The sequence below is a fragment of the Equus quagga genome, chromosome 6 (assembly GCF_021613505.1).
Source record: "Equus quagga isolate Etosha38 chromosome 6, UCLA_HA_Equagga_1.0, whole genome shotgun sequence".
Classification (NCBI taxonomy): Eukaryota; Metazoa; Chordata; class Mammalia; order Perissodactyla; family Equidae; genus Equus; species Equus quagga.
This window is the reverse complement of record NC_060272.1, coordinates 133,128,132-133,138,454: the sequence shown is the minus strand read 5'-3', so window position 1 is coordinate 133,138,454 and position 10,323 is coordinate 133,128,132. Positions and strand designations below refer to the sequence as shown.

The 10,323-nt window shown below is 50.5% G+C and overlaps 1 long non-coding RNA gene across 2 annotated transcripts; it reads left to right on the top strand.

Annotated features, from left to right (window-relative positions):
- Positions 1-5,058: 5,058 nt before the first annotated feature.
- LOC124241149 (uncharacterized) lies at positions 5,059-9,867 on the top strand. 2 transcript variants are annotated; one of them, XR_006889125.1, is made up of 4 exons: positions 5,059-5,546; positions 5,878-5,988; positions 6,540-7,420; positions 7,845-9,867. It is a non-coding gene; the product is annotated as an uncharacterized LOC124241149 (long non-coding RNA). The 2 variants fall into 2 exon arrangements; XR_006889124.1 differs by lacking the exon at positions 5,059-5,546 and having other exon boundaries at positions 5,597-5,988.
- The last annotated feature ends 456 nt before the right edge of the window (positions 9,868-10,323 follow it).

The following is a 10,323-nucleotide window of genomic DNA, read 5'->3' as shown; positions in this document are numbered from 1 at the left end:
GAAACCACTTCAAACAGGACCTTCGAGCTTCAGCCATGTGGATGCAGCAGCTCAAGAGAATCACAGGACACACGTTGTCTCTGTCGCTGCCATCCTCAGCTTTGCCCTTGGCTGCTTCTCTCATGGGGGCAACGTGGGTCAAGTCATCCTAGGCACCACCTCCAGACACAGCAATTTCTAGAGAAAGAAAAGGACTTTCTCATCTGCACCTTCCTCTAAAGAGCCAAGAATTTGTAGCAGACACTGGGGTGTGCCACCCAGATGTCCCCTTTCAGGATAGAGACCTCACCTTCCAGTGGCCAGGAGCACTGCCTGATGATGTCCCACTGCCGAGTCCCTCCCCAGGAATTGCACACCTCGGAAGGAGGCCGCCTTGCTCAAGGGCTGTCGCTCCCTGGGATCTGAGCCCTGGGGCATCCCACAGCCAGTGACTTCTCCCAGCTCCCCAAGTGAGAGGTTGACATCTCTGTTGCAACAGCGTGGAGTTAACTTCCCACTCTGCCCAATCCTGTTTCCCTCGCCACTTCACAGATGTGTTCTTGGAAACACTCCCTGATAAATCCCTTATACTCAAAACTCTACTTCAGAATCTTTCTCCCTTGGAACTCACCCCAAAAGAATTCATATGAGGAGTGGTCCTAAGAAGCTGATTTAAAATGGTATTTTGGACATAGACCACCTGCCAGCCAGCTGGCAGCGAGGACCCCATCACTGGTAGTAGGTCTTGACAATGTGTAGCAGCACAGTTGTTAACAATTTTCCCAGTGGCAAAGCAGCATGCAGATACCAGAGGAAGAGAATACAAGACAACACATGTTCTTCAGATCTACCCCACCTTCCTCCAGGCCACCTGACCAATAATGGGGCACAATGTTGTGGCTGGGGAAGTACTGGGCTGCAAAGGAGGAAACAGGCTGTGAGCTGCAGGAGCTGGGGATCTCGCCAGAGTGGACCGTCAGGAATGGAAGAGCAAATACGCAGGTGGATCCTGAGTGTGTTGGCTCAAGGAGGAGGCACACAAAGTTGGATAAAGGGAATTTATTGATAGAGAAATACTCTCCCCACATCCAGGGTCTAACGGCCCGGCAAAGGACACTGGTGTATGGTGCTGACCTTCTGTAGGAGGTCCCTTGGAAGCCTGGAAAAAGCGATTGCTCATGCTACAAGAAGTGGAAATGCCAGACCTGCCATGGCAGGAAGCAGAAGAAGGGATCAAGAGGCTGGCAGAAGTCACATACTACAGTGGATATGTGGCTGAGAATGTCACCAGCCAAGTGTGTGCCATGGCAAAGTCTGGAAAGAACTCCATTTTCAAAAGCAGTAAGAAATGCCCTGGTGAAAGGGCATCATCGAGGAGCTCAGAGATGGCCATCCTTGTCGTCTGGGGCCCAGGAGAGGAGATGCTGTTACAGAACCGAGCTCTCTCTGATAGCAATAGAAGTGACAGGATCCAGAAATAACTGAGACCAGGTGGAGGCGCCGAACTGCCAAAGTCAAAGTGGGCGCAATTACCATAATGAACAACAAGGTTGGAATGGCAGCCGGGGGACCTGACCTGCAGAGAACTGTGGAGATGATTCATAAAACACAGTGTTCCTGGGGACAAGACAGATGGGCAGCCGACGATGCATTGCCTCATTAAGCCAAAGAAATCAAGGATGAATAAGCACATGACTGAAGGCAGCTGACCAATAAGTCACAATTCCTTGTCTGGTTTCCGGATCTGAGCCAGACCGAAACCCTACATCCACTAACGGAAGGGCCCCACAACACCACAACAAATGTATGGAGTAATTGTTCTCCTAGTCTGGGGGTTGGTAAACTATGGCCTGGCGGCCAAATCCAGCCCACTGCCTGTTTTTGTAGATAACGCTAGAACACAGCCTCTCCCAACCATTTACGTGTCACCGACGTCCGCCTCCTGCTATGACGGCAGAGGTGAACAGTTGCCACGGAGATCACAGGGCCGGCAAAGCCAATAAGTACACTCCAGACCTTGACAGAAAAGCGGTGCTGACCCCTGCGCTAGTTCTTCCCAAAGTGACCTGCAGCAATTTACTCAGTTTACTCTACTCTGAGGAAAGAGAAGTCCTGGTCATTTTAAAGACTTGTGGACACGGGACCTGAGTTGACACCAATAACCTAAATCTGAAGCATGTTCATGACCCTCCCATCAGAGTGGGAGGATATGGTAAATAAAAGGACTCCTGACCCAAGTCAGTCTCATGGTGGGTCCACTGCATCTGCAGATCCCTTTGGTGGGCATTTCTCAGGCCTCTGAAGGTATAATTTTGAGATGGCTGGCTGGCACATCCTCATCTTAGGTCCTTGGCCTGTGGTATAAGGGCTACCATGTAGGGGAAGCCTAGGGGAAACCTCTGCGACGACTCACCCCCATGTTACCCTCACTGCTGCACGCGCACCTCCTCCTCGGCTCACGCCCATGACCGAATGGGAGATTCCTGTGATTCGCTGATGCAGGAGGAAGAACTTGGTTCATGAATAGGTTCACTCGGTATGTGAGTTCAAGCCAAAATTGGGCTACTGCTGCTCCACAGCCTCATCAGGGTGGCCCTGAAAGACACTGGTGGATGGTGGGTGGCAATTCTCCCAGGGGTCAGAGTTTTGAGTGGTTTCCTTGGAAATCAAACCTTGTGTGGAGAAAGAAGTAGCTCAACATAAAAATATACATGGACTCATGGCCGTTTTGTATGACCTGGCTTTTGATCAGGAGGCTCGAGGGAGGGTGAATAGATCACTGGGCACAAGGAGGTCTGGAGGACAGACAGATGGACAGATCTGTGGGCACGAGCACGAAGTATGAAAATCTCTGAATCTCGTGCTAACACCCAGCAGAGAGCACTCATCACATAAAAGGCATAAATGGCCAATTAGACAGAGGATTAGCCAGCTGACATCAGCCAGCCTCTGACATGGGCCACCCCCATGTTGGCACACTGAGTTCACAGAGGGAGTAGCCGTGGTGGCAAGAACGAGCTTGAGTATGAGCCTAATGGCAGTGACTTTCACTAACCAAGGCTGACCAGCTTCCGTCGCTGCCCACACACCAACCTGATGCTTGAACACAGCGCATCCTTCAATAGACCAACCAGCCACATGGTGGCAAGTGATTATATCAGATCCCTTCCACCCTAGAAGGGAAGAAATTTATCTTAACTGGAATTGATTTGTATTCTAGTTGAGGGTTTGACTCTCTTGCCTGTAAAGTCTCAGCCTTTGATGACTTACAGGAAATGACTTACAAGGAACCCACTTTACAGCAAAGGATGTTTGGTGGCAGTGGGCACATGCACATGAGATCATCTGGTCTTATCACTTACCATACCACCAATGACCTGATGGAACCATTAAAAAGTCTTGAGAAAGCCCAGCGGTGGTGCCAGCTTGAAGATGATTCTCTGCAGGGATGGGGCACCGTCCTCCAGATGCACGATCATTTTATGGTGCCGGGTCCCCAATAGGTGGAATATGTGTGTTGGAACCGAGAAGTGCTTGCCCTTACTCCAATGGCCCACTTGGGGAATAGTCTTGTTTCTCCTTCCAGCAACTTTAGGTTCTGTGGATCTAGAGATCTTATTCCCAGAAGGGATGCTTCCACCAGGGCTCAGGGTAAGAGTCCCATTAAACTTAAGCTTTGCTTCTGCCTGGTCAGTTTGAGTTCTTCATGCCAAGAGAATAGGAGGCAAGAAGAGGAGTCAGCATCCTGGCAGGGTGATTGGCCCTGATTGGAGAGAGGATGCTGGTCTGCTTCACACAACAGGGGGCAGGGAGTAAGAATGTGTGCAACTAGGCAATCCTTGGGTACCACTTGATACTCCCTTGTCTAACTTTAACGGTAAATAGACAAATGCTGCAACCATAGTCTGAGAAGGGCTTGGCAGGCAGAAGCACACCCTCAGGGAGGAGGGTCTGGGGTCACCACACGAGGTGTGACCCCTGGACCAGCAGAGGTGCTCGCCAAGAGTGGAGAATCTAGGGTGGATGATGGGGGAGGGAGATGACGAGTATCAGTTGTGGCCTGGAGACAAGAGGCTGGGGTTATGCACCTTCCACCAATTTTCTTTGCTTGTTTTCCCAGGAAGAAAACCAGCCAAAATATCAGAGGCAGTGCTCCCGGATGGGGTGAGCTTACTACACAAAGCAAGTGAATCGGAGCAGAGCGAGGAGACACTGTGGAGGACTATGGTATGGCACTCAGACATCCTCTTCAGGACTGAGGTGCTCCTTCCCTGGCTGCTGGTGGTCCTGCTGCTGATGGCTCACAGCTGAGTCCCTCCCAGGAAAGGGGTCACATAGCCGGTGGTGCCTGCACCCCAGAGACAGCCCACATCAGAGTCTAGATGCAGGAGGAAAGTGCCCCAGTCCCTGACTTCTGTTTGGGATGGCCTCTAAAGGGCCATGTCAGTTACGTGGCGCCCTTTCGGTTGGTGGGGTCTTTGTGCAGACCACCCAGTCCTGCTTCCTGCACTCTCCTACGGTTGCTATTCCCGAGGAGACTCCTCAATAAACTGCCTGCAAGTGAACCTCCAGCTCTGAGTTCTTTTCCAGGGAACCCCACTGAAGCCATAAATCCTGCCCGGTAATGTCCCCAAGGCAACATCTCCCCAGTCTCACTGGATAGACTTGAGTCATGTGCTGGGTGGACGGCGGCCGCCCTTCTGGATCATTTGCGGCGCTGCGCATGCCATCCTGGCACCTGCCTCCCAGAGGAGCAGAGCAGCTGCTCCAGAGGTTAGCATGTAATACCAGACCTGCATCAGCCAGACCCTACTTCACGCCCCACAACATTTGTGGGGGAATATTTAAATTTCTAAGTTCTATTGTCACCCTCTATAAAACTAAACCTCACACGTTTAGTGCTTTCCTTAAAAAAGGAAAAAACTAAATAAAAAATCACAGGCAAATTCAGGACTCTTGCTTCCTGCTCAATGAGAACTTGACTATTGTTTGCGGATTTCAAGATGACAAAGTGCAAGAAGTCCTCTCTGTGTTCCCGGGGACTCGAGTTCACAGGATGCAACAGGAGTTTTAGAAAATGAAAGGGAAGGATCTGTGTCCAAATACATTCAGCCATGCTGGTAACAGGCAGCAGTCGGCTCTTCTCCAGGGCCGTCTGAGAGCTCTCCTCACGTCTCAGCAGCAGCCTCGGGAGACGGGCCGTGACCTCAGGGCACCTCTCCCGGCGGTGGCTTCGTTTCCTTCTCATTTTGCAAGCGCTGCAGCATCAGCAAAGCCGCGTACGCAGCCCGCTGTGGGCAGCTCGGATCACCCTCAGCACAGCGCAGCCGGAATGTGACTGGGAGATCCCAGGGTTATGCAACCGCGCACGCGCACTTCCTGCCACAGAACGAGTTTGCGGCTCCTGGGGTTTGTTGCTCTTCCTTTCAGGAATCAGAGTGAAAAGATTTTTGTTAAATTGTGTGCCTAGTGGTGTTCTCTGCAAGGGCAAGGAGAAATGTGACTGTGTCACGCCAGGTGACGGGAACTTCTGTCACCTCTGAGGACCTCGCTCTCACATGTCGCTGGTGCACGCTGCCCCGCCAGTTCGCCAGAGCCTCTATTTTAAGTGTGTCTTGTGTTTGTTTCTCGGCAGCAGAGTCAACCAGGAATATTCACAGGAGTGCTTAGGGAAATCAACAACAGGATTCTTTAAAAATTCTTAAAGGTCTGCTGGTAATGTGTTTATTCAACATCGAGACCCAAAGGAGGAGAAAGGCATTCTTAACCGTGGACATAATTATACTTAAACGCAATAAAAACTGAGTTCTGTTCTGCATGGTTTTCGGGAGGGTTTGACTCTTTAGATTGCCCTCTGATGTTTTCTGTTCCTTTTTATGTCTTTGTCAACTTTTGCAGGTTTTAACTGCTTAGGTGGGCAAATGGATAGACGTGGAAGCAAGAGAGGCACCACGCAGCAGTGGGGTTTTAGGGTGACCATCCGGAAGGACAACAGAGCAGGCTTTCAAGGTAGGCGTGTGCGATCAAAATAAATCCAAAGTAATACGGAAACAGAATTACCCCGGAGGAAGAAAACATCCAGTTTCCTACTGAAGCTGCCCGTTGACCCCTCACCAGGTCATGGAAACAGCCCTAAGAACACATGGGCAACGCAATCGGTTCTGAACACCTCATGACCCGAGAGCGTGCTGCGCTGTAGAATGCACTGCGGGCCCTTCTCGGCCCTCAGTCCAGGACATTATTTCAAGAGAGGTGCCAACAGTCGCATTACTCTTCTCTCAAGGACTCTGGCTTGGAGGAAAGGCTCTAGGGTGTCACATGCTCCCAGGTCTCCGTCCTGCCAGGGGCCAGCGCTCCTCTAACCTGCCTCCAGGGGACACGTTGGGAGGGAAGCGAGTGAGCTGCTGCCTTCCTCGTGCTGGGGGTGTGCACAGTGGCTGGCACGCGCGCAGAGTCAGATAGTGAAGGTTTCACTGTGCTGTGGCCCGGGACAGCTAGGACTTACAAAAACAAAACACACCTGAAGTACAGAATGTCTCTCTCTGGGTCTTCACTCTCAGAAAGACACAATCTCGATGCAAATGACCAAGAGGCAAGAGCGAGATATTTTCCAGCAGACGGGCCTGGGCACCTGAAGATCTGTCTATAGAAAGAGCCAGTGCACACCTCATTCAGCCCTGCCTTTCCCAGGAAATTTCCAGTTACAGTGACCAAGCAGGGGACATGGGGCCCAGAGGACCAGGTACTGAGTGTCCCCAGGACAGACAATCTCCCCAACTCCCCTCCCCCAAGAGCACCTACGGGCAGAGCGGAGTCATGTCTACAAACCATGCTCTGTAACCTGGGTCTCCAAAGGATCCCCTGAGTTCATGTAAAGATTGTTTCCTACATTTTTTTCCTGTACTACCTTTTACAAATTTAAAAGATGGCTCTGAAATCAAAATCCAGTCGATAGCTCCCACCGAATCCCGTCGTATCCTCTGAGATTTTACTGAGCAGGCAGATTGTTTCCAACAACGCATGCCTAGTTGGCCTTGAGTCCTGGGATAAGTTGTCAATGAGATGTCACCATATAGACAACGATACCCATCATCAGATAACTTTAGATGGTGCCCCTGGACCGTGCCACATGTGATAGACTGAATATTTGTGTCCCACCATCCATATGTTCAACCCCAACCCCAATGTGACTATATCCGGTGATGGGGCTTTTCCAGAAGTACTTAAGATTAAAGGAGGTATAAGGATGGGACCCTGAGGCAATAGAACTCATGTCCTCCTTAAGAAGAGACACTAGAGAGGTTTTTCTCTCTTCTATGCACACAAAAGGAGGTCATGTGAGCACACGGGGATGGTGGCCTATTACAATCCAAGAGGAAATGCCTCAGAATGAAACCAATCTTGAGGGCACCTTCATCTCGGACTTTCAGCCTCCAGAATTGTGAGGAATAAATGTCTTGCTGAATCCGTCCCGTCTGCAGTGCTGTGTTATGGCAGCCCCAGCTGACTGGGACAGTCCGTGAGCTCTCCACTTGGCACCTAGAGCACTAAGAATGAGTGTAATCACTCTAACAGTAGATGGACCAGTGAGCGATCCCTCTCTGTGTGCCTGGCATTCTTGGTCCCCTTTAACTTGCATTCCTTTCTCCTTTCGCTGTGGTGTCTTTCCTCCCGTGTTCCCGATGAGTCCGGGCTGTAAGTGGTAGAGAATCTCTAGTGTCACTGTGAGGACAGCATGCTGTGTTCAGACAGGCTGACAAGGTGTCGCTTTGTCAAGGCCCACGGGCTGCAGTCTCAGTTTTATATATTTCGTTTCCTTTTGGATTCGTACAAATTTGACAGATTACCTTTCTGTTTCATGCCAGTATTTGGGGTGTGTGAAAATCCTTCGGGTGCAAGCTGATCACGTAAGTCTCCTGGGTTCAGGTGTCTAACCACACTGTGCTTGGAACAAGGCCGTCCCAGTGCTAAGTTGTGTGATGTGGCCGCACTGATGTGGAAGGAGGAATGGAAGGAGGAAAGTCCCATCTGGAGATCTCTGTCCCAGCAAAACCACTTCTCTCCTTACCCATCTCACTCATTTGAGTCTAGAAGATTCTGGGAGGTTCTGCCTTGAGTAGGTGATGCATTGCCTCCCTCACTACATGGTTCCGTCCCAATGGGGAGCTGATGGGGAGCTACCACATGGGCCGCAGGAACAGTGCCCGGACAGAAGCAGGGTGCCAGGAGCTGGCTCAGAGGGGAGGAAAGGAGAGGCGGGAGCATCAGGGCCTTGGCCATCGGCTGGTAAAGCAAGATTCCGATTTGTATAATACCCTCCGTTGCACTTTTCAAATGGCCCTCACACAGGACTATACCCCTTCCTGCTTCAAAGCCACACTTTCTCCCTCCTCCTGCCTTCCCACTTGGGTTCCTTTCAGCAATTACACGCTGCTCAGGCCATTTATGTGGCTATTGGCCTGAGGCCCGGGGAGGGAGATAGTGCCTCCATGTTGGTCTCAGAGGGTTTTATTGATAAAGCTTGCCAAACCAACCTTTCTGATGGTCAACATACAGCGCCAAGACAGGAAAGTCGGTACACATGTCCTCACTCTGGCATCCTAAATTCTAGGACTGGATTTTAGTTGAAACGAGAAAGCAGAGTCCATTGCGGTTTTTGCTGTGGGAACCGTATTTCTCCCGCCGTGGTCACAGGTGACACATTTTGCATTGTTGTGCAGCTGACCCACTGGGACTACTCATTACGGGTGGCACTGCTATCGCAGTCACGCCTTTCTGCATGAGATGTGAACCCACAGCCCATTAGGAGGCTGTCCTCCAGGGTAGACGCCGACTCTGCCAAAAATCCTTCCAGGTGTGGCCTTGGTCTCCAGAATGGAGTCAGTTTGCAGGAGGAGCCCTTAATCTTTGAGCACAAGCAGCTGATTTTCCCTTTCTTTTCTAAACACAGCGTCACTGAGGCTGTGGTCACATGGAAGAACTGGTGCAGGGCAGCATCACCTCATTCAAGAAGCCAAATTCGATAGTTAAACCTACCAGCCTTCAGTGGTCCTAAAATAAGACTAGGGACATGTTCCATTCTAGAATCTGTGAATAATTTGCTTGTTAAGTTGGGCCAACAATTGAACTGGTAGCTGTTCGTCCCTTGATTGGCATCTAGGCAAGAATTAGAGAATTAGACACGCCTCAAACATTTGGTCTGGAAAATACACAAAATAATGACTCCAAAATCCATCACTAGGGACAATGGGGATTTGTCAGCTGTAGTCTCAGGTACCAAATTAGTATCTTTGCTCCATCCCTAGGCCATCTACCATTCTTCCTTTTATCCCTATGCCCCCTCCCATTCCTCCTCCCTCCCTCCTTCCTTCCTTCCACCAGTATGTCTTATATGCCCGTATTATGCTGGGCCCCAGAGAAAGAAAGATGAAAGCCCACATTTTCTCTCCTTGCTGAGCTCCTCGTTCTATCAGGGAATCTCCATTTGATCCGTGAACTGTGATAACGGTGTGAAGGAAGTTTGCACAGAGAGCTGCAGGAACACAGATGAAGGTCGACCAGTGCAGGACTCCTGTGCTTCCCATTTGCTTCCTCCAGAGGGGCTGCAGCGTTGATTCTCAGAGGCTGAAGAGGAGTCAGATGGGCAAAAGGCCAGGTGGGGTCAGGGGGTTCCAAGTCTGTGGAATACTGTGTGTGAAGATGTGGACCAGAGCACGGCGTGTTTTAGGGCACGTGGTGGTTCCTCATGATTCAGTTTGAGGTCCAGTTGATGTGGAGGAAAGGGGGGCTGCAGACACAGGCTGAAGCTTGAAGGGCCTCATTTCCTCCACTCAGAAGTCTGGAATTTGTTGCAATGGGAGTCACTTTAAGGACTTTAAAGAAGGGTGTGACCAGTTCTGCATTTAGAGATGTGTTCAGAGAAACTAAGCATGTCCAGGGAACCTGTCAGGAGGCCACTGTAGCAGCCCTGACAGGAGATGAAGGTGTCCACACCTAGGCGGTTCTGGTAGGAGATATTTCAGATGTGGACTCTGCTGACTTTTTTCACCAAACAGGCCAAGAGTGGCAGGAAGAGTCTGTGATCTTTGGGCATCTGTTGAGATCTCTGTCTAAGGAGCTGACGGGTTACACAGAATTGTTTTAAAGTCATTGACACAGCCCTCTTTTCACCAAATATCTTCCGCATTAGATCCCACATTAGATCATTAGTGGTGTCTGGAGTTCTAACACTGTTATTTCAGATCTGTGAGCACTTAAAATGAAAACATTTCTGAGAGTGGCCAATGCTTGTTGGTGCACACTGACGAGGGAGCCAGAGCCTTCTGGGAGGGGCGATGGCACCCC